The 27,211-nt window shown below is 46.6% G+C and overlaps 1 long non-coding RNA gene across 2 annotated transcripts; it reads left to right on the plus strand.

The window, feature by feature from the left end:
• The first annotated feature begins 13,637 nt into the window (after positions 1-13,637).
• Positions 13,638-26,223, plus strand: LOC121008321. Of its 2 annotated transcripts, XR_005780555.1 has the most exons (4): positions 13,638-13,735; positions 18,753-18,872; positions 18,978-19,082; positions 25,455-26,223. It is a non-coding gene; the product is annotated as an uncharacterized LOC121008321 (long non-coding RNA). The 2 variants fall into 2 exon arrangements; XR_005780554.1 differs by lacking the exon at positions 13,638-13,735 and having other exon boundaries at positions 18,697-18,872.
• The last annotated feature ends 988 nt before the right edge of the window (positions 26,224-27,211 follow it).

Below are 27,211 nucleotides of genomic sequence, written 5' to 3' on the forward strand. Positions count from 1 at the left end.
GTGGAATTATAAATAAAAAAAACACAATTCCACCACAGCTTTAGGCCTCTTTCACATGGTCACATGCACCCCGTGGTCATGCTGCGGCCCGCAATGCACGCACGCAGTCCGTGGGGCAGCGGATCGCGGACCCATTCACTTGAATGGGTCCGCGACCTGGCCGTTCTGCAAAAAGATAGGACATGTTCTATCTTTTTGCGGAACGGAAGCACTCTGTAGGGTTCCGTTCCGCACCTCCGGATTTGCAGACCCACTCTGTAGGGTTCCGTGCCGCACCTCCGGATTTGCAGACCCACTCTGTAGGGTTCCGTTCCGCACCTCCGGATTTGCGGACCGATTGACCGTTTGCCATATGGGATAAATATTTTTGTGGTCAGGACCTAAACGAGTGGAAGATGCCCAACCACCACCCCCCTACCTAATTGGCCTGAGGTGTGCCTTGGCCTCACTAGGTCGGTATGCCTGAAAAAGGGGGCATACCCTGAATGTGATGGTTGAATGAAGAATGGGAATGGGTGGGCAGGGGACGTCCGAATGCCGACGTGCTGCCTGGGAGAGCCGGACTGCTTAAGACAGGTACCGGCCCCTCCCACAAATCCAGGCTAGCCTGCGGCCAGCCTTAACACTTGTGGTCAGGACCTAAACGAGTGGAAGATGCCCAACCACCACCCCCCTACCTAATTGGCCTGAGGTGTGCCTTGGCCTCACTAAGTCGGTATGCCTGAAAAAGGGGGCAAAACCCACCAGTGAGGGAAGGATTGGCCTGAGGTGCTACTCTGCCAATGTACTGAATGCTTGGACCAGCTCCGCTTGTGGCTCCGGGATATACCGTACAAAGCACCCCGAGCGCCAGCGCCCCAAGTGTTTGATGATATGCACAGGGACTCCATGCTTGGACGCTGCGGATGCCGCACCGATGCGGAAAGAATGCCCCGAGACTTGAGCCGGATTCAATCCTACACTGGTCAACAGGATGCGAATATGTTTGATGAACTGGCTGGACGTCAGTGGACCAACAGGGAATGGAAGTAATGGGTCGGTGGGGCTGTGAAGACTAAGGGCCAGCAAGAGGTTGTCCAAGACTGTCACTGGACACCATGCGTTTGTGGTCTGGAAGAACTTAACTACATGGCCGGGACCTACCTGCCTTGTTTTGTTGTGAGGCAACTGCAAATTAAAGTTACTGCCCATCCTGACTAAATCTCCTTTGCGGAGAGCCACCGCCCCTTGTCTGGCCTGTGTCACTTCACCTGGTCTTAAAAACCCGTAAAACGCCAAGTACATCGCCGCCTTGATCACCAGGCTGGGAAGGACTCCGAATGGTGACAATGTGAGAACTTCCGACAGGCTACGAAACATGTCCCCCGTAATAGGTCGACGGACCGACTTGACCGTGACCTGGCTTTTTTGAATGCCTCTGAGGATGGCCTTGATCGGGTGAGCTGAAAATATAGAGGGTCTGTCTGGCTCTTGAAGTGCCAAAAAATGCTGCACCCTAGCCAAATATAGCCTAATGGTGTTGTAGGATAAAGCCAATACCGAATGACAATAAGACACGAAAGCCACCATATATCTGACCTGACCTGTGTCACCTCTAGGATATGCCAACTGAAAGTTCGAAAAACCACCCACGCTCGGCGGTACGACCGCAATGTACTGGCCGACAAAGACTTGGTAATGAGTGAACTGGCGACCACCATCAGAGAGTCTAATCCAAGACCAGCAGCCGCCAGTCCGGTACCGGGGTGCCCACTGAGTCTGCTTCTGGGTTCTGTAAGAAAAAGCGAGAAAAATCAAAACGAGATAAAGCATCAGCTGCAACGTTGCTGACCCCGTCCAAAAACAGGGCATGAAAATGAAACCCCTGTTCCAGAGCTATCCAGGTCAATCTACGCATGAAAGACATGATGAGTAACGATTTAGATCTGCCCTTGTTAATGATCTCTGCGGTCGCCATGTTGTCAGTGTGGAAAACCACCGTGTGACCCGACCACCTATGCCCCCAGACTATAGCAGCTGCTACGATAGGATAGATCCCGAACAATGCCGACGTCTGAGAAAACCCCCGCAATTGTAGCACGTGTGTGGGCCATGAGCCGGTAAACCAATGTGAGACAAATATGGCCGCGAAACCTACCGAGGCAGCCGCGTCTGAAAATATGTGTGGAGAATCAGAAGTGGCCCTCGGAATAAACATGGAAATGCCGTTCCACCCGCTGAGAAATCTGTCCCACATGAACAGATCTGCTCGGGCGTTCGCATTAAGATGCACTGATGCGTCCAAATCACTGGTCTGTTGTAATAAGACTAGCAATCTTGAAATGAATGATCTACCCTTAAGAATGATCCTCATGGCAAAGTTTAACATGCCCAACAGAGACTGCAATTCTTTCTTGGTGCAAACCTGAGACATGAGCAAGGAACGGACACCTGATTTGATTCTGTCGAGTTTGTCTTGTGGCAGACTGGCTGACATGGCGCGTGAATCCAGAGAGATCCCCAAGAACGTGACAACCTGCGCAGGCCCTTCTGTTTTGTGTTCGGCCACTGGAATGTTTAACTCCTTGAAGACCTGCAAGAGAACCTGCAAGTCAACAGGCGCCTGTGAGGGTTCTTCGATCAACAGAAAATCATCCAGGTAGTGAATGACATTCTGGCAACCCTGTTCCAACAAAATCCATTCCAGTGCCTGCGCTAACTTGTCAAACAGACTGGGGCTGCTCTTGGAACCAAACGTCAACTTGGTGGCGAAATAGTACGCATCTCTCCATTTGATGCCATGCCACTGCCAGAGAGATGGGCTAATGGGCAGCAGTTTGAACGCATCAGACACATCTGCTTTGGACAGCCAAGCCCCCATGCCTGTCTGAAGAATGACCTGCATAGCTTGGTCTACGGAAGTATACTTCAAGGAAAATTCCTCGGACGGAATCAACGAGTTGAGACTTGGAACGTGGGAAGAATGTGGAGCAGACAAATCATAAATCAAACGAAATTTATTGGAATATTTTCCCTGCACCACCCCCATCGGGCTCACCCTCCAAGTGCAGAAAGGAGGGGACTGGAAAGGACCAATGATGAAACCCTTGTCCAGCTCAACTGCCAAGAGTGAATCCACCAGACCAGCATGTTTAGAAGCCGACTGCAAGTTGGGGCATTCATGAGTCTGCTGGGGCAAGGTGATGAGCCCAGTGTGAAACCCCCGTGAAAACCCTTCCACCAGGAATGTACGGAACGGCTGAACCGGATGAAGCCGCAGCAGCTGGTCTAGTGCCTGCACATTCACTACGACCTGCTGCCCGTAAGCTGACAGACAAGATGACAGAATCTAAGCCCCTCCCCTTCCCCCCCCCCCCCCCCCCCCCAGCAGCGTGAAACGATTGAACGAAAAGCCTTCGAGGCTGACAGGGAGTATGATAGTCGTTTCCACTGACGTATGAAGCGAGCCCGAGTTTGTGTGAATCTGTGACGTGGCAGATTAATTAAAAACGAATACTGCGGGCTAACGAACCTACAGACGTGGTAGGTCATGTATGTAAGTATAGGATTTGTGGAAAACAGACCGTATGACACTAGTCTACGAGATGAAACGGGATGTGTATGTCGTGCGAGCGTGTAGCTGTATTGGCGGATGTACCTATGCTAGAGGTGTATGGATAAAGCTTGGTGGATAAAGGTTCCCAAAAATTTTTTTATTTTTTTTCTTTATTTGAACAACCCACTCTTTTTTTTTTTTTACTTTATTTAACAATCCACTTGTACCCTTTTTTTTTTTTTTTTTTTCGTCAAACTGCCTGATGTGCGAACTATGTGTCTAAGGTATGTATGTAGTGTATGTGATGAGTGTCAAACATGTGCACAAGCAGCAACCTTGTAAGTAATCAACCCAGTAATGGCACCAGGACCCAGCTGCCAGAGTTTAACCTGCTGAGCCCAGATGACTCGCAGCCCCTGTATGAACTTAGATACAGGTTATGCTGAGAGTGCTGAACAGGCAATGAGCTCCAACTATGTGACAATGCTGCCCCCTGGTGCCAAAACTTGAATTGCATGTGCCTGAACGCAGTGAGGAGAAGCTATCCTCCGGCACACTTCCCCCTCTCTACACACCCTCCCCCACGTTGCCACACTCCCCAAACAAACCAGTTATCTTGGAAAACGATCTGAACAGCTTGCAGACTGAAGGGAAAGGTACACCCGGCTTCTCTGAGATCCGACTCGTGCAGGACGCTTGCTGATGACGTCACACCCGGAAGTAGCAGACGTCCGAATGCCAACGTGCTGCCTGGGAGAGCCGGACTGCTTAAGACAGGTACCGGCCCCTCCCACAAATCCAGGCTAGCCTGCGGCCAGCCTTAACACTTATCTTTTAAGGCTGGTTTCACACGAGCAAGCTCAATGCGTTGTCTGCGAGAGCTCCCGTCCTGACCTGGGTAGCATCAATAGGCTCGCATAGCATTATATTGATCTATGAAGCTATGTAACCCTTAGGGCTCATGCACATAAACATATTTTCTCTCCGTGTCCTTTTTTTTGCGGCCCGTATGCGGAACCATTTTCAATAGGGCCGCAAAAAATGGAAATGACTCAGTGTGTATTCTATATCGATATGTCCGCAAGTTTGTTCCGCAAAAAAGTAGAACATGTCCTATTCTCAACTTTTAATAAATCGTATCTAAAAAGAACAAAATTACACACTAAATATAAAAGTTGGAACAATCTTAGGCCTCATGCACACGGCCGTAGCTTTGGTCCGCATCCGAGCCGCGGCTCAGGTGCGGACCCATTCAATTCAATGGGGCCGCAAAAGATGCGGACAGCACTCTGTGTGCTGTCCGCATCCGTTGCTCCGTTCCCTGATCCGCAAAAAAATATAACCTGTCCTATTCTTATCCGTGTTTTGCGGACAAGAATAGGCAGTTATATTAATGGCTGTCCCGTGCCGTTCCACAAATTGCGGAACGCACATGGACGCCATCCGCCAATGGTCGTGTGCATGAGGCCTTACCGGTATGCCGATGATTCAATTAGTACACGGATGCCGGAGTAGTTGACACCGATGATAGGAAGGGGGAGGGGGAATGAGAGATAATACAATTCGTGTATCCTGTCCCTATTTGGCATGTCAGGTCTTTTTTGACCCAATGACCTCCTAATACGGAGTCATCGCCCTGACAAGGGCATCCCCTTCCGGAACCTTACCCGATTATCAATCCCTTAAAAAAAACTGTTAGGGGAGGGGGGTTGGATAATTTATCAAAAATGTTAATAGAATAAGCCCCAACACGTTTTGTCTCATCAAGCTCCCTCAACTCACCAGGGGACGGGGGACCAAAATAGGAAAAATACAGAGGGGCTTCTAGTGATCACCACTGTTACATCCGGTGTCGCTATATACACTGAGGGAGGGCCGATAGATAGCCCTACCACCGCCAAGCAGGCCCGGCACTATAATAAGGCAGACCAAGCGGCTGCCTTAGGGCGCAGAGACACCAAGCCAAAGTGGGGGGGGTGGTCCTAGTATCTTCTCTCTGGGCTTCCGACAAGTTTGAGGACCTTTCCCACTCAGCCAATCAGGCCAGTGAGTTCCCGCTGAGCCAATCACTGGCCTGACACGTGACACAGCTGCGGCCACTGATTGGCTGAGTGGGAAAGGTCCTCAAACTTGTCGGGAGCCCAGAGAGAAGATACCAGGACCACACAGAGGAGAAGGGAATCTGCTGCAGAAGGGACCAGGGCCAGGTGACCATAATGTTTTTTTACACATTAATAGAGGGGGGGGGGGGTGAAATGGGAGGGAGGAAATGTGACATGGAGGGGGAGAAATGTGACATGAGGGGAGAAATGTCACATTTCTCCCTCTCCATGTCAAATCACCCCCTCCTTTTTACATCACCCCCTTTGTGTCACATTTCTCCCCCCACCCCCATGGCACATCATCCCCCATGTCACATTTCTCCCCCTCCATATCAGATTGCTCCCCCTCCATGTCACATCACCTCCTCCATATCACATTTCTCCCCCTCCATATCACCTTTCTCCCCCTACATGTCACATCACCCTCTCCATGTTACATCAACCCCTCCTTTTTACATCACCCCCACCGAGTTCTGGTGGGGGGGGGGGGGGGCCAAAATGTAGCTTCGCCTGTGTTGGCAAAAATCCTTGCAGCGGGAGAATCGCTCCTCACCTGCAAGTTCCGGGTTGCCCGCTGACCAGTGATGGTCAGTTCGCAGTGTTCGCCAGCGAACACATGTGGGCTGCCATCTTTAGTAAGGTAGACTCACCCGTCCGGCGATGCACCCGTGCCGGTCTGAAATCAAATGCAGTCACCGGGAGCAGGCAGTTCCGAGAACAGCCGCCGGGGGCCTTCATCGGGCTGTTCTCGGAACTGCCTGCTCCCAGTGACTGCATTTGATTTCAGACCGGCACAGGTAAGGGCCTACCTGTGCATTGCCGGACGGGTGAGTCTACCTTACTAAAGATGGCAGCCTGCATGTGTTAGCTGGCGAACACTGCGAACTGACCATCACTACCGCTGACATCACCGGTATTACTTCCAGGAGCGCGGGGTAGCCGGAGCATGTCACGTGAGAGCAGGGGGCGTGATGGAGATGTCAGTGTTGGGTCGGCGCTGCCTAGCAACACATGACGCTAACACCGGCATCTCACAATGCAGGAAGCCATATTAACGTCCTTCTATTGTACATATCATGTGATCACACACTGAAGGACATTTGAATGGAGGAATCCCTTACTGGTGAGAGGAACAAAGTCCATAAGTCCCACATATACAATATAGATAGATGTAGTCATACCTCTTTATCTTTTTAGGAGGCAAAAACAAACCCCTACTGATGTATATTACATAGAGGGTGTTTTTAAAGGATGTTTTAAAGGAATAAATATGTACAGTGTGTGGGGACTCGCTCTGGCAGACAGGATTAGCGGACGCAGTATAGAGGCAACAACAAGTTCTTTGGATCAAACAGTTTAGTGTTTTATTCACACTTTAGGCCTCATGCACACGACCGTTGTTTGGGTCCGCATCCGAGCCGCCGTTTTGGCGGCTCGAATGCGGACCCATTCACTTCAATGGGGACAAGAATAGGCATTTATATTCCCGGTACCCGTTCCGTTCCGCAAATTGCAGAAGGCAACACGGGCGGCTTCCGTTTTTTGCGGATACGCGGTTTGCGGACCGCAAAAAACGGAACGGTTGTGTGCATGAGGCCTTAGGCAAGTGACAAAACAAGGAGTCATAAGCCTCATGCACAGATCCGTGGAACACGGCCTGGATTTCTTCTGAGTGCAGGAGCACATGGCGTCATTGGTTGCTATGACGCCATGCGCCTTTTGCTGCCGCCACAGTACAGTAATACACTCATATGATCTATACCAGCGTATTACTGTACTGCGGCGGCAGCAGGAAGCACACGGGACCATAGCAACCAATGACGCCATGCGCTCCTGCACTCAGAAGAAATCCAGGCCGGTATTACATGGTCCGTGTTCCACGGACATGTGCATGAGGCTATATTCAAACAAAAAGTCACCTTGCGGTGTTGGTGGTAATTCACACCATGTGGCAATTCTGCATCAAAGAGTTCTTGCTGATAGCAGCACCAACCTGTTTTCACACCAAACGGGTAGCAAGCCTTCATCCAGACACAAGGCTCCCAGATCCCAACACAGAGACATGGCTTCTAAGCCCAGCTGCCTATTTAAGGACAGCCATGTGCTGCCAAAAACCAGACCGGCATTTAAAATCCGGTCCGGTATTTGACCTCACCTGGCTGTAAATCAGCCCAGCAGCACATGCTGGGAGGAAAATACCTGTTTTCCCAGACCACACCTCTCACTGTGTCTCATACTCTTTGTTCAACCCTGAGGGGGTGAACACACGCCAAATAGGGCATCCGCGTTTCCAAGCACTCTCTCTCCACTATACTATACCGGGTCTCGACTGGGGTGAGCTTACGACTGAGGAAGACAACGGGATGCTCCTCCCCGTTGACTTCCTGAGACAGTACAGCACCGAGGCCTACTTAAGAGGCATCGGTCTGTACTATAAATTCCCCTTTGAAGTCGAGCATCATCAAAACGGGAACCCGCACAGGGCCGACTTCAAACCGGAGAAAGCCTCTTCCGCCCGATCATCCCAGCGAACCATCACTGATTTTCGTCCCTTCAAGAGCCCTGTCAATGGCGCGGCTAGAGTAGCAAAGTGGGGAACAAACCTCATGTAATAGCCCACCATTCCCAGAAATGACTTTATTTGCCCAGTGGTGACAGGTCGGGGCCAATTCCATATCGCCTCTATTTTGTTCACTTGGGGTTTGATGACTCCGCGCCCAATGACATACCCCAGGTACTTAGTCTCTTCTAACTCTATCGCACATTTTTTGGGGTTAGCGGTTAGGCCAGCTTTCCGAAGGGAGTCCACTACAGCCTGCACTTTGGGTAGGTGACTTTCCCAGTCTGTACTGTGAATGACAATATCGTCCATTAGTCGCTGAAAAGTGGCGGGGGCGCCATGCAGACCAAAGGGTAAGACCTTATATTGATACAGCCCCTCAGGCGTGATGAAGGCAGTTTTCTCTTTGGCAGCCTCCGTTAAGGGCACCTGCCAGTACCCTTTCGTGAGGTCCAAAACAGAAAAATACCGGGCTTGTCCTAACATCTCGATGAGTTCATCCACCCGGGGCATGGGATACGCATCGAATTTGGAAACCTCGTTAAGTTTTCGAAAGTCGTTACAAAACCGCAATGTCCCGTCCGGCTTGGGTATCAATACTATAGGACTGGCCCACTCACTTTTTGACTCCTCAATGACGTCTAGCTGCAACATTAGCTGCACCTCCTCCGATATGGCTTGTCGCTGAGCCTCGGGCACCCGGTATGGTTTTAATCAGACTTTTGCCTCAGTGACAATGTCATGCTGGATTATGGAAGTGCGTCCAGGGAGGTCCGAGAACACATCCGTGTTCTGACTAACGAACTCCCTGGCCTCCTGAGTCTGTTTAGAGGAGAGGCTGTAAGCCATCTTTACTGTGGCAGCTGCCTCTTTTGCATCAGGCAGAGGGGCCGGTACCTCTTCTTCTAGAAAACCCTGTCTTCAGTACAGGTTTCCCTATCTTTCCACGGTTTGAGTAAATTCACATGGTAAACCTGCTCTGGCTTTCGCCGCCCTGGCTGGTGTATCTTGTAGCTTACATATCCAATGTTCTCGAGTACCTCGTAGGGCCCCTGCCACCTAGTCAGGAACTTACTGTCTACGGTCGGCACCAGAACCAAAACCCGATCACCCGGGTTAAAGATCCGGACTCGAGCCTGACGATTATAGACCCGACTCTGGGCTTGCTGAGCTGCCTCCATATGCTTCCTAACAAGAGGCAACACTGCAGCTATCCGATCTTGCATCTGCGTAACAAACTTAATGACACTTTTATGTGGAGTGGGTTGTTGTTGTTTGGCCACGTCCAAGAGACTGCGAGGGTGTCTGCCATAAGGCAGTTCGAAGGGAGAGAACCCAGTAGAGGCCTGGGGTACCTCTCGCACTGCAAACATGAGATAAGGCAGAAGGCGGTCCTAGTACTTCCCATCTATAGCCACCGCCCTTTTCAACATATTTTTTTATGTTTGGTTAAACCTTTCTACCAGAACAGCTGTTTGCAGATGGTAAACGGACGTCCGTAGCTTGTTTATGTGCAGCAACCTACAGAGTTCCCTCATCACCTTGGACATAAAAGGGGTCCCTTGGTCGGTCAGAACCTCTTTAGGTAGTCCTACTCGGGAAAACATCTCCATTAATTCCTTAGCTATAATTTTGGCCTAGGTATGTCGCAGTGGCACCACCTCCGGGTACCGAGTGGCATAATCTAGAATGACTAAGATGTGTTTACTGCCCTCTGGCGGACTTCTGTACTGGGCCTATGAGATCCATAGCTATTTGGTCAAACGGTACTTCAATAATCGGGAGAGGTACTAGGGGACTATGGAAATGTGGCTGGGGCTAGTTTTCTGGCAGGTATGGCAAGACTTACAAAAGTCTTCCACTTCTTTGAATATGCTGGGCCAGTAAAACCGCTGTAGAATACGATCCTGAGTTTTCTGCAGCCCCATGGTGACCCCCGAGAAAGTGTTGGTGGGCTACATCTAACACAAGCTTGCGACAAGCCTTGGGGACCACCAACTGTTCAATAGGCTCACCCCGTAGTTGGTTTTCCCGATGCAACATATCCTGATGAACCACAAAACAGGGAAACACTGACTCTGCCCCAGGTTGTTGTGGTTGGGTTGGGTCCCGACATTGGGCGTACCAAAATTATCCCCGGAGACATTGAGGTCTGCCAATTCAGGACCTGTCGGCAAGTCCTCCACGTCTCCCACCATCACACTTAGCGGGGTTGTCTCCCCCTCTTCCACCGAAGTGGCGGACACCCCTACCGCCGGTCCTTCGGTCTCAGGTTCCCAGGGTTCTGGTCTCCCCCCTGAGCCACTCTGCTAGGGTTACCCCTGTCTCATGGGCATCAGTCACTCTCATAGCAGGTCACAATTGCCGGGAAGTTTCTCCCTATTATGAGTTCATAATGTAGATTTGTGGCGACAGCCACCTTGTGGGTCCATCTACTGGCCACCGTAGTTGGACACCAGCGCGGTGGGCTAGTCTTTTAAGTCTCCATGGATGCACATCACTCCAACTTTCCGGACAGTGTACTCAGGGGACCGCACCAGGGTAGCCCTTACTAGAGTCACCAGACTCCCTGAGTCCAGCAGAGTCTCCGCCGGAGTGTCTCCTACCTCCACCTGGCACAAATGATCTAGAGACTCTGGGGTACCTGTGGCCCACATCCTCCACCAATTTTGGGGGTTTCGCTCTGGTAAGACGGCTTCTGAGCTCAGCTGCCTATTTAAGGACAGCCAGGTGCTGCCAAAACTCGGAACGGCACTTAAAATCCGGTCCGGTATTTGACCTCACCTGGCTGTAAATCAGCCCAGCAGCACATGCTCGGAGGAAAATACCTGTTTCCCCAGACAAAACCTCTCACTGTGTCACAATATGTACGCATTAGCACATTTGTATATTTGTCCATAGTACATCTGTATATTTGCTCTCTGTATAGCAATATAAACACCTGTATAACTTATTTGTACATAATCTGTACATAACTATTCCCACCTTCTACACTACCCTTATGTGTATATTCCCAGAGATTTCACGGCTTCACCGAAGCATCCCCAGTGTAAGGTCTCTATACCCACCAGCAAAGCGATTTCCTTCAAGAGGAACAAATCATAGTGCAATACCCGAATCTTTTGTTAAAAGTATGATTTAGAATAAATCGCCATTGAAGTCTAGCGCGGACCCATATCTATGTACTTTTTTAGAATTATATTGGAGAAGGGACTTTCTCCAACCTTTTGGGACTGCTGCTTAATTGTTCCTGGTATCACACAGAAATTTTATCTGTGTCCTTATGTGTATATAAAATGTTTTTATTACACTTGCTGCTCTCTGCACTTCTGATTAGATGCAAACTGCATTTCGTTACCTCTGCCAACAGGGTAACCTGGGCACCTTGGTGTGGAGGTCGGGAGGGGGCGGAGTTTTTTTTGGGGGGCTGATTAGCACTTACTGCGAATCTGCTGCCCATTTGTGTCTACACTCCATAGCTGAAGGACCTTCGATTACATTATAGTCATGTGATCTGTTCAGCAGTGGAAGTGGTGGTAGGACCTGTGATGAGGTCACCGTCATGTGGCCAGTGCAGAAAGAGGCAGCGCTAAGCAGTGGAGACCTGTGATGCCATGGAATGAATGTAAGTGTCAGAGAAATGCTGGGAGATGTGGTTCTCCCCATTATACCTCCTCCCTGCTTAGTGGGAGGGAAATATGTTATTTAACTGGGACTGTATGTTAGAGGGACTGAAGGGAGGGGAGGGGTGTCAGTTACATAGGACTGTATGTTATAGAAGACTATGATAAAGATGTTTTTTACATGGGACTGTATGTTATAGAAGATTGGAGGGAGATGACTGGTGTTATTTACATGGGACTGGATATTTTAGAAGACTGAAGGGTAAGGAGTGATGCTATATATATATATATATATATATATATATATATATACACACTCACCTAAAGAATTATTAGGAACACCATACTAATACGGTGTTGGACCCCCTTTTGCCTTCAGAACTGCCTTAATTCTACGTGGCATTGATTCAACAAGGTGCTGATAGCATTCTTTAGAAATGTTGGCTCATATTGATAGGATAGCATCTTACAGTTGATGGAGATTTGAGGGATGCACATCCAGGGCACGAAGCTCCCGTTCCACCACATCCCAAAGATGCTCTATTGGGTTGAGATCTGGTGACTGTGGGGGCCATTTTAGTACAGTGAACTCATTGTCATGTTCAAGAAACCAATTTGAAATGATTCGAGCTTTGTGACATGGTGCATTATCCTGCTGGAAGTAGCCATCAGAGGATGGATACATGTTCTCTCTGTTTACGCCAAATTCGGACTCTACCATTTGAATGTCTCAACAGAAATCGAGACTCATCAGACCAGGCAACATTTTTCCAGTCTTCAACAGTCCAATTTTGGTGAGCTCGTGCAAATTGTAGCCTCTTTTTCCTATTTGTAGTGGAGATGAGTGGTACCCGGTGGGGTCTTCTGCTGTTGTAGCCTATCCGCCTCAAGGTTGTGCGTGTTGTGGCTTCACAAATGCTTTGCTGCATCCCTCGGTTGTAACGAGTGGTTATTTCAGTCAACGTTGCTCTTCTATCAGCTTGAATCAGTCGGCCCATTCTCCTCTGACCTCTAGCATCCACAAGGCATTTTTGCCCACAGGACTGCCGCATACTGGATGTTTTTCCCTTTTCACACCATTCTTTGTAAACCCTAGAAATAGTTGTGCGTGAAAATCCCAGTAACTGAGCAGATTGTGAAATACTCAGACCGGCCCGTCTGGCACCAACAACCATGCCACGCTCAAAATTGCTTAAATCACCTTTCTTTCCCATTCTGACATTCAGTTTGGAGTTCAGGAGATTGTCTTGACCAGGACCACACCCCTAAATGCATTGAAGCAACTGCCATGTGATTGGTTGACTAGATAATTGCATTAATGAGAAATAGAACAGGTGTTCCTAATAATTCTTTAGGTGAGTGTATAGTTATGCTTTGGGCAGAGTTAGAGGCGTGAGCTAGTATGAAAAGAATATATATACATATTGTAAACATATTCACAAGATGCTTTATATTTACACATACTTGTTTATATTTGTATGTGTGGTTTAGGGGGGGGGGGGGCAGGTACATCCTTTGCACAGGGGCCCTTTGCTGCCTGTGTCCGCCCCTGTTTCAGTATTAACGGATAGTCTTCTCTGGGCCTGTATTAATTGGGAGTCTGGTCTGAAATCTGGTTTAGTTCAGGGACTCAGAAGGGTCTGTATTTAAATGGTCTGTGATCTGTATTCATGTTGAGGTGTGATGAAGGGGGCCAGAGTTAACACAGCTGCAGTGTAAAGTCAAGAAGGAGGGAGAGAGCAGCACATGGAACCACTGAGAAGACAAGGGGTGGATTTAGAAATTCCAGAGATAAGAAACTCAAGGGGAGAAGTGGAGTAGAGCCTGCAGCTGCACTGCCTCCTTCTGATGCAGCCAGGAGACCCCAGGGCACCTCCACCACCAAGGGTTCCATTGTCCGAAGGTGTACAGGTTCGTAATTGATGTCCATTGTGGGTGGGAAACAGTATGGGCAATGCATCCAGTGAGGTACGTGTACATGAGGAGAGAAGAGAGCAGGGCGGCACTGCTACATATGGCGTGGGAGTGTGCTAAGTGCTAGGCGGCTCTGTTGAAAAATGTAGTGAGTGTGGTGCTCTGCCCCAAAAAATGTAAGTCCCAATGTATGGATATGGAGAAGAAGAGCAAATGAAGGGCGGCACTCACCACTGTTGTAGTCAAAATCCTTTATTTGCGATGTATGATAAAAGCAGTAGACAGGAGCAAGTGTGCATCAGTATGGACAAAACAGCAGCGACGGCCGTTCCGCGCAAGTCTGCGCTTCGTCTGGCCTCTGACCTCACTGCGCAAGTATGCGTCAGTGCCTTTTGAACACTGCGTCCGGTTGTGAAGGCGACAATGACGCTCACAGGTTACTCTTCCTTATTAAAAACACATAGTTGCAAGTATGCAGAATGTACAATAACAGATACAGAGTTACAGACCTAAATGAAAACACTCCAATCATTTTTGTCATTGAGTCCCAGAGGACCGAGAGCGGCTGCCTTGATGATCCACCTTGCCTCCCTCCTCAGGAGCACCCTGTGTCTGTCACCCCCGCAGGGCATGACAGGCTCCAGTTCGATACCAGAGAACGTCAAGCAGTGCGGATCGCCACCATGCACATTGCAGACGTGCTCGATAAGCCTTGTGCAGCCTTTCCCAGATTTCAGGGAATTGAGATGTTCCCTGAATCTCTCAAAGAGGGGGCGTATCATCTTCCCAATTTAAAAGGCCCCACATTTAACCAAGTAGACCACATAATGTCACGGATGGTGTTGCAGAAAGCTGGAACTTATAAATAAACATCCGACTGGCTTGATCCCAAACTAAGGAGCATATGGGTGAGCCCTATAAAACCCCTAGAGCTCTCCCTGACTGCTATGCCCATGCAAAGATCTTTATGGTAGACGATTGCATGCCCTTGTACCTTATACTATGTGACACCTGAAAACCCTATAATAGTGAGGGGACACGACCACCGGCTCCCTGCACTTAATACGGACGGAGTCAGGGTCACCTACAATCAAGCCAGCAAGAAAACACAAATAAAGGAAACAGACCTATCTGATGAATCAGGAGAAGCAGCCTCCAGCAGTGAACACAATCCAGGAAGAAGTATAAACCGCAAAGTGAAGCAGTATGGGAGGGAATATAAAGGGAGACAATCAGTGAAAATAGATGACAGCTGGGAGAAGGAAAGGAGATGAGAAAGTGAAACCAAAACAAAGAACATCATACAACAGGTAGAGAAGAACATCTGCCAGATCTTCTCACAGAGCTGGCGGTGACACATATGTACTCCTACACCTAATGTGAGACCCCTCCAAACATAAGGTGTTTGAGCTGGCTGTTGAAACTACAAAAAGAGCAGAAACCACACCTATAGTTGCCGATAGATTTATAACTGGTTAACCAATTGCTGGCTGGTCCCGCCCGCATTCTACTTTGGACTAATTTGTCCTTGATAGTATGGCAACGTCTAAAGGCAATTTTAGGTCTGCTCTTGGTGAGGCCCGACAGTCCAGCTTCATCCTTCATAGTGTCCCAATTTTCATAAATGATGCGTTTGATCACTTCGGCCGCAGGACAAAATCTGAATGTGAACACGAACCTATCTTCATTCTTATGCGCATTGCGTTTTTTGTCTATATAGAAGCTCCTCTTGTGAGAATGACCCTGCCTTCCTCCTAGCATCTTCTATCTCTTCCTCCACATAGCCTTGACATAGCAGCCTCTGCTTTAATTCATGCGATTGTTTTATATAGCCTTCCTGTGTGCTGTTAGTTCGTCTAAGGCGAATAAATTCGCCATACGGGACCGACTGCTTCACGTTTTTGTGATGGAAGCTACTAAAATGAAGCAAAGAGTTGGTGGCTGACGGTTTACGATAGCAAGTAGTATGCAGGTTGTCATCATGTGCGGACACCATAACATCTAAAAATTCCAGGGAAGAATTCCCGAAATTTAAAGAGAACTTCATATTCATATTATTGCCATCTAAGTAAGCCACAAAATCCTTGCATTGATCCTCTGTGCCAGACCAGATTATGAAAATGTCATCGACATATCTAAGAAAAAGTTGAATATTGTAGAATAACGTCCAGCATTTCTCTATTTTTTAAGAAATGCTTTAGAAGGAGCCCAACAAAATGCGCAAAGTTCGTGATGAAAGATAAAAATTAGAAGGATTTAATTCTCATAAAAAGAAAGTTACAAAGTTTAGAAAGAGAAAAATATAGCACAGCAAATAAGTCTTGAAAGTTAACAAGCAAGCAATTAAACAATTAAAATAAGTGAAAAAGCTTATTTCCTCAAAGTAACATGTATGTGTGAGTCTGTGTGTGTTGAGAGCAACAGGTGTCCGTCCAGGAATGCTCTGCTCTAGTCGAAAGATGAAGCCTTCTTTATAGTCTGACTCTCCATTGAGGTGTATTGTATCCTAAATTTAGCATTGTAACAAACATATATGGTTAGCTAGTAGAATCCCTTACATCATGGTTTCCTAATTGCTCCTTATATGTCAAGCTAATAATAATATGCTGAAGTAGGAGAATTCCTAACCTTACCAAATGCTATTGTCGTCTCAACCTGTCAAAAATTGACATTCAACACAAGTGCTGCCCTTGCATGGTCCTCCAAATAACCCTAGCCTGCTAAAAAGTGTTAGTTTATTATTTTACAAATATACTGCGTGAAGGTCTTGTCCAGGGAGAACACGTATTTATCCTCAAATACAGCCAAAAACAAGTTGGCATATGTACATGACACAGGGGTACCCATCTCGGTACCCACTTTTTGCCTGTACCATTGTTCACCAAACTTAAAGGTGTTGTTGTTGAGGACAAACATAAGTGTCTCCTTGACAAAGTCAATGTACGCAGCATTTTTGTCGGTCTTACTGAGTACCTTGCCTATAGCTTCTATACCAGCACAGTGAGGTATACGTGTATAGAGAATCTACACGTCCAGGGACACCAGGCTGAGCCCCTCACGCCAATGAAACCTTTAATGGCACGGAGGAAGTCACTGGTGTCACCCAGATAAGTGGGAGCACTAGAGAGTAGGGGTCTAAGTAGCCAGTCGAGATACTTTGAAAGGGGTTCCGTGATGGACCGAATCCCTGCCACTATTGGACGGCCGGGCGGCCTAGTGGGAGACTTATGTATTTTAGGGACAAAATACCAGGTAGGTTTCCTGGGATACTGAGGTATAAGCTTGTCCAGCATAGTATCTGGAATGAAACCAATCCCGACATATCTATGCAGGAGTGTTTTCAATTCAGACAAAGTGGCAGTTAAGGGATCTTGCCCTAACTTCTCATGCTTCCTGCATACAGTAAGTACGGGTCATTAGGACTATATTGCCCCCCTTAAGAACAAGAGGTGCGGGAACCGCGCTCTAACCAGACAATAAATGTCAGTGATAAAATCCTGTAGAAAAACTGAGATGTAAAATTCAAAAAGTAACCAAGGGTAAGTGCACTGAACCTGATTCTTCACGCAGAAATGGTAGAAAAATTCTGCTGCTCCCGGTCCTTGGATAAGTCTCAAAAGAACTTTAGCCAGAACTATGATCACGGAATAGAAGAAACAGGTGCTGAGATCACACGGCCTTGTACTAATCCCCGGATCTCAAACAAAGATTCCAACCGCTGAATTCAAACACCGGACCTTCAAAAGGAATAAAGCAAATGGTGCAATACCTTCGGTATCTTCAATAGTAAGGATTTTATTATACTTACAACAGGTAAGATTTAAAGTTTGCACATAAAAATGCCCGGGACATTTTTATGTGCAAACTTTAAATCTTACCTGTTGTAAGTATAATAAAATCCTTACTATTGAAGATACCGAAGGTATTGCACCATTTGCTTTATTCCTTTTGAAGGTCCGGTGTTTGAATTCAGCGGTTGGAATCTTTGTTTGAGATCCGGGGATTAGTACAAGGCCGTGTGATCTCAGCACCTGTTTCTTCTATTCCGTGATCATAGTTCTGGCTAAAGTTCTTTTGAGACTTATCCAAGGACCGGGAGCAGCAGAATTTTTCTACCATTTCTGCGTGAAGAATCAGGTTCAGTGCACTTACCCTTGGTTACTTTTTGAATTTTACATCTCAGTTTTTCTACAGGATTTTATCACTGACATTTATTGTCTGGTTAGAGCGCGGTTCCCGCACCTCTTGTTCTTAACTGTTTAGGAGACTGAACCAACTCCATTAAGGGCACCGCTGCTTTCTGTCTATCACTTCCATACCAGATTACTTTATTTTTCTCTATATTGCCCCCCTTGTCCGCCGGCTTAACAACGACATCCTCCATACTGCCAATCCATTTCAAGGCAGCTCTCTCACCAGGGGAGAGGTTGTCCCGTGTTTGAGGGTATCTGAGGGTCTTAATGTCTCTCAGAACCCGTTTATGGAAAATGTCGATGCCACCACCGGCGGGCATAGGGGGGCAAAAAGTAGATCTAATACCTCCCTGGAATCCATCACCCAGGATCGGCCCCACTGTCTCACCTAGGAGATCAGTGTCAGTAAGGAACTCTAAGCAAGAAATTTCTTTCTCATCAAACTGGCTATCTAAATTAAACCCCAAGGGATTTGTCACCCCTGGTATTTCACCTGGTTTAATTACTCGTGAATGCAAAGGTGCATCCCTGTACATTTTAAAAAGGTGCATTTTGCGAATGGCTTTGTATAGGTCAATCTTAAAATCCACCAGATTGAACGGTTCAACCAGACTGTATCCCAGCCCTTCGTTAAGGACTGAGATACACTCCGGCGTCAGCTCTAAATCTGTAAGATTGATAGCTGCAGCAGGAGAGGGGGTGGGAGAGTCCTGGGAAACAGATATATCTATTGTGTCCAAGTGACTTGTCTCCTTCTGCGAGTGGACTTCCTTATGTGTTTGGTTTCTTCTTTTCTCCCTCCCTCTTCTTGTTTTCCTTCTAAAGGGTCTGGTAGTATCATTGCCATAGATCCCCTCAGAGACGCTGGAATCCGAATCGGTGGTCCAATACTAGTTTCTATTCTTATGCTGAGGACGTCTTTTCTTTGGTTTACTATCCAGTGAGGTACACTGCTCCCTTGATGGACATTATGTGACTAGGACTTTCACTCTTAGACACTGCTGTTGTGAATATGATTATTGTGTAACTTTCCTGACCCTCATTTTGCAGAACATCTCTGCTGGGTGACTGAAGAAGGAAAAGTCAGCAAACTGCAGCTTTTGCGTGTGTCAGCAACATCACTTCATTGCTCCAGCTAAAGAACAAGACTTGTTAGTAAGTGTTTCTACTCTGTTATAATCTGTTGGTATTTAAAGAGCATCTCTCAGCAGATTTGTACCTATCAAACTGGCTGACCTGTTACATGTGCGCTTGGCAGCTGAATGCATCTGTGTTGGTCCCACGTTCATGTGTGCCCATATTGCTGAGAAAAATGATGTGTGTTTTTTTTTGGGGGGGGGGGGGGGGCATTGCTGTTACATCTAGAACAGGGATCAGCAACCTCTAGCACTCCAGCTGTTCTGAAACTACAACTCCCAGAATCCTTCTTTCACTTCCCTGGGAGTTACAAATACAGCAGAGTACATGTGCATGCTGGGAGTTGTAGTTTCACAGCAGCTGGAGTGCCAAAAGGTTGCTGATCCCTGATCTAGAAGCTCTGCTTTCTCTGTAGCGCCTGTCCCCTCTGCACTTTAACTGAGGGCCAGGCAGTGAAAACATTCACACCTGGTCCAGTATATATATATATATATATATTTATTTATATAGTGCCACCATATTCCGCAGCGCTTTACAAATTCATAGGGTTCATGTACAAAACAAAAGTAACTGGCTAATATGCAACTGAAACACTAGGAGTCAGGGCCCTGCTCGCAAGAGCTTACAATCTAAGAGGAATTGGGGGTGACACATAAGGTAGTTGATTGTGATAAGTAGGAATCAAGCCATTGTTGAACTGAAAAGAGTGGTGCCGGACGATCTGCTTCGGGTTTGGGACTGTTAGCGGATCGACTTCATGCCAGAGGAGTTGGTGGGGGGAGGTTTAGTCGGGGAATAGTCAGTATAGGTAGCTTGATAAGCCTGCCTGAAAAGATGTGTTTTTAAGGCACATTTGAAGGTGGAAAAGTTGTGAATTGACCTAATATTCCGTGGCAGAGTATTACAGAGAGTAGGTGCAGCTCTCAAGAAAAGCCTTGAAGACGGGAGTGAGAGGTACGAATTATGGAGGGTATTAATCTTAGGTCACTAACAGAATGGAGAGCATGAGTAGGGTGGTAGATGGAGATGAGGGAGGAGATGTGTGGAGGTGCAGAACTGTGGAGAGCTTTGTGGGGGAGAAGTTTGAACTGTATTCTGTGGTGGATGGTCAACCAGTGAAGTGACTGGCACAGACTAGTAGCATCAGTGTAGTGGCTGGATGGATAGATGAGCCTGGCTGCAGCATTTAGGACATACTGAAGGGGGGAGAGTTTAGTAAGAGGGAGACCAATTAGTAATGCGTTGCAGTAGTCAAGAGTTTTTGCCGTTTCCACCGTAAGAAAAGGGCGGATTCTGGCGATATTCTTGAGGTGCAGACGACAAGAGCATGTAAGTGATTGAATATGGGGAACAAAGGAAAGATCAGAGTCAAATGTGGCCCCAAGACAGCGGGCATGTTGCACAGGAGTTATGATATTGCTGCAGACTGAAATTGAAATATCAAGTTTAGGTGAGTTAGTAGATGGGGTAAGACAAGAAGTTCAGTTTTTGAGAGGTTCAGTTTTAGATACAGAGACGACATGATGTTAGATACAGCTGCCAGACAATTACTGGTGTTTTGGAGTAAAGCAGGGGTGATGTCAGGGAATGAAGTGTATAGTTGGGTGTCGTCAGCATAGAGATGGTACCGAAAGCCAAATCTACTGATTTAGAGATGGATAGGAAGAGAACCAAGAGAGAGCAGTGTCCTTAAGGTCAATTGAGTGGAGCATGGTGAGGAGGAGTTTATGGTCTACAGTATCAAACGCTGCAGAGAGATCCAGCAGAATCAGTAGAGAATAATCACCATTTCTTTTTGCTGTTAGGAGATCGTTAGACACTTTAGTAAGGGCAGTTTCTGTAGCGTGAAGAGGGTGAAAGGCAGATTGAAAGGGGTCAAGAAGAGAGTTTTCCGAGAGATAGCTTATTAGGCGAGAGAAGACAAGACGTTCAAGGAGTTTAGAGATGAAGGGGAGGTTAGAAACAGGTCGGTAGTTAGCAGCACAGGTCGGGTCAAGAGATGGTTTCTTTAGTAGTGGTGTTATAACAGAGTGTTTGAAGGAGGAGGGAAAGATACCAGAAGAGAGAGGCTAAAAATTGTAGTTAGGTGAATGATGACGGCCGGGGAGAGGGACTGGAGGAGGTGTGATGGAATAGGATCACTGCTACAGGTCGTGGGTCGAGAAGAAGAGAGAAGCCTGGAGACTTCTTCCTCTGTTATAGGGTCAAAAGAGGAGAGAGAGCATGTGGAGGAATGGGAAGGAGGAGGATTGAAATTATTTGGGTACTGAGAGATTATTTCCTGCTGGATACTGCCAATCTTGTCTCTGAAGTAAGTGGCCATGCCATCAGCGCAGAGGTCAGTGACAGGTTCTGGAAGGGAATGAAAAGTGTCAAAGAGTCATTTTGGGTTATTTGAGAGTGAGGAGATGAGAGAGGTGAAGTACTTTTGTTTGGCAATGTTGAGAGCCGAATTGTATGTTTTGAGCATAAGTTTATAATAGAGGAAGTCTGCTGATATTCGATTTTCTCCATAAGCGTTCTGCACATTTAGAGCAGCGCTGGAGAAAACGTGTTTCAGATGTCCAATATGAGGATGATCAAGCTTTTGCCACGGAGTGGAAAGAGCTCCATATGCAGTTCTCATCTCAAATACTCTCCATGATTTTAAAACGAGAAGAAAAAGAGTATAGTTAAATCACAGAAGAATTAAAAAATGCAAGAATTGAACTTGCACACAGATTGACGGAGAGCCAAATGATGCTGTTTGATAAAAAATTAAATAAAAAGCTGGTGATTACACAATCAGAAATAAAAGAGAGAAAAAAGAATACATTTTTACGTGACAAGTCTGATTATGACACTGGGAAGATATTTGACTGGAACAAAAGAAGGCAACGAAAAAGACGCCCCTAGAGGAGAAATAAAAGTGACTACTGGACGACGGACAGCGATTCCAGCCTGTCAGACCACAGCAATACTAATAGAAAGATGGCCGACAATTTTCCCCCTTTAGACGTAACACAAGAAGGGGTAGGAGGAGGAGAGAGAAGACCAACGAGGAAATCGTCGCGCAACAAAAAACAAGTTTCCTGGCGCCAGTGATGGACTGCTCTACCACTGCATCCAGTGAAAATCTTGTAATTAACTTAACCCCCCTCGTACTCCCCCCTTCATGTGTCACTGTCCTTAACAAGGGACTTAATTTAAGTTTTGTGGAAATTTTTTATCCCGTTTCTTTTGAAGTTGACCTGTTTAAAGCTGTCCGAAAGCTGCAGTTACATAAAATGTATAGCAACTCCTCTTTCACAGTGGGCTCTAAAAAGGAGGGAGAAATCCCAGCATATACCAATTTTTGGGGTTTCAATATTGAAGAGCCCTTCAGTGAAAGAGAAATTGCCTGTCTTGAGGATCTTGCTGACGTAGAATTGGGTGATCCCCGTGTCCCGATCTTAGCGGAGAGTTCTTTCAGGGGAGGTATTAAATCCACATATTGTCCCCCGTTGCCCGGTATTGAGAGATGTTAAGGCTCTTATATACCCCAGTGTAGATAGTAATGTCACCAATGAGGAATGGTCAGCTGTTAAATGGCTCTCCAATAAGGATGACATTATAGTGAAACCGGCGGACAAGGGGGGCAACATTGTACTTCTCACCAAGGAATACTATATGCAGGAGGCACATAGGCAGTTAGATGACACCTCTGTCTATCAAAGACTTGAGAGGGATCCTATCCCTATTATTTTGGTGCAACTCCGCGAGTTACTCACGCGGTATATCGACTTGGATTTTTTCACGGCGCGTATCATGGATCGGCTTGTGCCACCGTCTCCAGTAAACCTACATGGTATTTTTTACCAAAAATTCACAAGTCACTGACCCATCCACCGGGACGCCCTATTGTTGCGGGGATAGGGTCAGTGACTGAGCCTTTATCCAAATATTTGGATTGGCTGCTTAGACCACTCTTGTCGCATGCCCCCACTTACTTACAGGACACCAATTCCTTCCTGGAGGTATTGAATCACTTCCAGTGGCAGGACGATTTTAATTTGGTGTCACTTGACGTTGAAAGCTTGTACACCCGTATCCCACACGGGAAGGGTGTACAGGCTGTCATTAAAATTCTCAGCAATACAGACAAGAGTAATATCTACTGCAGCTTTGTCCAGGAGGCACTCAACTTTGTACTCAGCAATAACGTGTTTACATTTGGGGGACGCTGGTACAGGCAGATCCATGGTACGGCCATGGGTACGCCGGTGTCTTGCACCTTTGCCAATTTATTTTTATCAGTTTTTGAGGACCGTTTTGTATATTCCACTTCGAACCCGTACCTTCGATACATTAAATTATATTTACGCTACGTGGATGACGTTTTCATGGTGTGGCAGGGCTCTAGGCATTTATGTGAAGAGTTTCTGCACTTCCTTAATGACATGAACATGAGATTCACTATGAACTTTGGAGGTGAATCACTAGAATTCCTTGATGTCATGGTCACTATTGAGAACAGCACATTAGTCACCAAGGGCTATCGTAAGCCCACAGCCACTAATTCCCTGCTGCACCATGACAGCTACCATCCACGTAGCGTAAAACGTGCATAAACAGTACAGGGGTTGGCTATAGACAACAGGCCCTAGAACTCAAGAATAGATTATTACAGAGGGGGTACCCTGAAAATATTCTAGATGTGGCATTAACAGAGGCAGGCCGCTTTACTCAGAATGATTTGCTTGAAGGCAAAAATAAAAATAAGAAGAAAAGTAAAAATGACAATGAATCAAAAAGTAATAAGTCCTTTAGCGGATACTATTAGACAGGCCATATTTAGAAACTGGGAGATCCTCAAAAACGAAGGATTACAGGATTTAGCAGAAAATAAACCACTTGTCACCTTTAAAAGAGGCCATACTATCAGGGATAAATTAGTGAGGAGTAGATTGAGGGATATGAGAACAAAAAATTGGCTGACTGAGAACACCCCAACAGGCAGCTACAGATGCGGCAATTGTTCTTTTTGCAAACATATAATAAAAGGCAGGTTTGTCTTTTTTGCTGGCATGCAGCATGGACTCGTGCAGTTCACCACATGCAGAACTAAATATGTAGTATATCTGGTGTTGTGCTCCTGTGGTTCTTTTCTATATAGGGAAAACGATTCGCCCTATGTATGAGAGATTTAGGGAACACATGAATTCTGTTAAATCAGGAAAAGGATGCCCCAGACTGATCAAGCACGTGGTGAACATGCAGCATGATGGTAATGTGGAAAGCCTGCAGTTTGTAGCTCTTGAACGTGTACCTGCTCCACCTGCTGGTGGGGACAGGGATCGCCTCCTAATGCAAAGGGAGGCTGATTGGATCGTCCGCACTGACGCGACGGGACCACTAGGGTTAAATGACCGCAATGAGTTAAGTGTATATCTGTAGTAAACACGCATTTAGATTAGCCTATGCAGTGACTGCTTATGTTTGTTAAGGGATGATACTATGTCCGGTACTTGTGTTTAGTGTTTCAGCTACTATTTCTTAGCTTGACTACTGATTACTGATTTGCTCCAGCTTCAGAGCTTTTCTAGATAGCTGGAGACCTGCTATAAAGGGGGGCATACAGGTAGCGTGATGTAATCAGAGGCCAGAGGAAGCGCAAGGTGCGCGAAGCGGCCGTCGCCAGCTGATCACTCAGCATACACGCCTGTATCCGCCCCAGCCTGCTGTTACCTTGTACCTGTCTTTCCTGGATTAAAGATATCTATTTGCTACACCCGGGTGAGTGCCGCTATCATTTCTTCTCCATTTTTATATAGTGTTTCAGATGTGTGCCAGGGTTTCCGTGTTCTGTATGTATATATATATATATATATATATATATACACACACATGTTCACAAACTATATATAGTTTGTAAACATGTATAATACTAAGTTCAGACTCTTTTAAAGTGGCAACAAGATAATGGTGCACATTGAACAACATTGCACATTATCTTTCATGAATGGTTGCAGGAATCCTTTTAAACTGTTTTTTAAAAGAGAATGTAAAGGCTATGTACACAGTGTTATTTTGGGGATGCAAGGGTTAAAAATCTATCTGTATTTAAGCACTGCCTGACCGCTTATATACGTGCTATCTGTATGTGCAGATAGGACGGATATAGCAAGTGGGCAGTCGGGAAGGGGTTAAACAATTTCTTTGCTTCATTTCTCTTGCCCTATTACTCAATAAACATTTCTAGTGTTTTCCCACGACTGTTTGCCATTTAATATGGTATGCCAAAATAATGTCAGAAACGATACTACTGCAGAGTTATGTAATCATGAACATTTATTAATGATGAATTTTCTTTTATATTCCAGACATTTCATAAATCTGCTAATTTAACACTTTCATTCTGTTCTTTTGAAGACATCGGTAATCAATAAGGAGATGGATTGTACTTTGATGTCAGCCTGTCATGAGGCCTCTTGGCCGATAATGACGATATGGGAGAGAATTAACCATGCGTGTACATCAGACTCTCCACCAAAGTCCTGGGGGTTCAGAAGAGGCGACTGTGGATTCCAAATATGGGCTTTTAATTCCTACAATGAGAGCTATTACGTGGTCTGGGACCGTTTCCGCTCATACTGGAAAGTGAAAACTCCATTTGGCCCAACTTTAAATTTTATTGGACCTCTCTTTATAGACAGATCAGGTAGAGGATTACATGTACTTCCATCACTTACCGTCACTGTATCAGACAGAGATAATCTATTTCCTGCTGCATCTTCAGTGGTGGGTAAACACATATTACAAATTACACGTTTTGTTCTTAAACCTGCATAAGATAGAGATTACCGTATTTTACCATACTATACAATCCAACAGCAGTGGTCGTGCTTGCATACTATACGAAAAAGCGCTGGTACTGTGGGAGCGCTTTTTCCTACAATGTGCAAGCACAGTCACCGTTGCTGGATTGCAGAGTGGTCGTAGCCATGGAAACGAGCAGTGATGAAAAAATGTGATGAAAAAATTTATGAAGTCAGCAAAGGAAGCAATATGGACAATCACAATACATTAGTAAGTGCCTTGTGTTAACTTTCTCTATCTGATAAATGCCATTTGCTGAATGCGTCATCTACTAACCATTGTAAAACACAGCAATGGTGCATGTGGTCATTAAATGTACCCAAGTAAATGTGTCTCATGTCATTGCTATGCCATGTTTGTTTTGCTAGCACGTGACAGTATGCACATACGCAGCTCTGCAGTACGCACACATGCACACTAGGGCTGAAACGATTACTTGATTGAATGCAAATTTTTTTGCATCGAGGATTCGTTTGTGTCATGTGACAACGGAGCGGGAGAGAAGCGCTTGCTGTTACTTACTGCTCCGTGTTGCCACACGCCGGCACGCGCGCTGCACTGTATCCTGACACATCACGCACGTAAGCGCGCACTATGACCCGACGCTGTGTGACGTCAGGACGGCAGTGCAGTGCGTGGAGAAAAAGACGGAGGAGCTGTGGAGAAGCACCCCTACAGGAAAGGTAAGTACTGGCCACTCTATGTCCACAACTTCACTGCAAGAAACAGCAAAGTAGGAGTGAGGACGCTGCCATGAGCACACTGCAGAGATCTGGGGTGACATGGTGCGGGCAAGGAGGATCCAGGCGGCAGGGAATGCAGGCGATGCGAGCTTCATTACTGCTGAGCTCAGGCCTTCCAGAGCCCAGACAGACAATCTATGAAAAGCATCTTGACAGGGGGCGGCGGGATTGCGAGCGAGCGGCACTAACACTCCGCAGTCAATGGGACGATTAGCAAGAAGCTGAAGAGTCTGGAGAAGGGCACAGTCAGCATGGAGGGGGTGTATGTAATAAACACTGGGGTGTGAGCTGCAGGCTCAGCAATAATAGGAATGGAAACTACTATAGGGAGCCCCCCATAAATCAGTGCTCAGGGGTGAAGTCCTCATCACAGGCAGAATGTGACTGAACCTGAGAGAGCGTGCCTTTATGAACAGAATGCCTGAACTACAGTAAAGACTGACACATTTCGGGGGGGGGGGGGGGGTCACCGCTTCTTCTCTGTAATATATCTCACCTCATGCTCTATGGCTGGATGAATTACCTCCTGCTGTCCGGGGCACTCTGGACCGCTGCCGCCTGGTTCAT

The sequence above is a fragment of the Bufo bufo genome, chromosome 7, assembly GCF_905171765.1.
Source record: "Bufo bufo chromosome 7, aBufBuf1.1, whole genome shotgun sequence".
In the NCBI taxonomy this organism is placed as follows: Eukaryota; Metazoa; Chordata; class Amphibia; order Anura; family Bufonidae; genus Bufo; species Bufo bufo.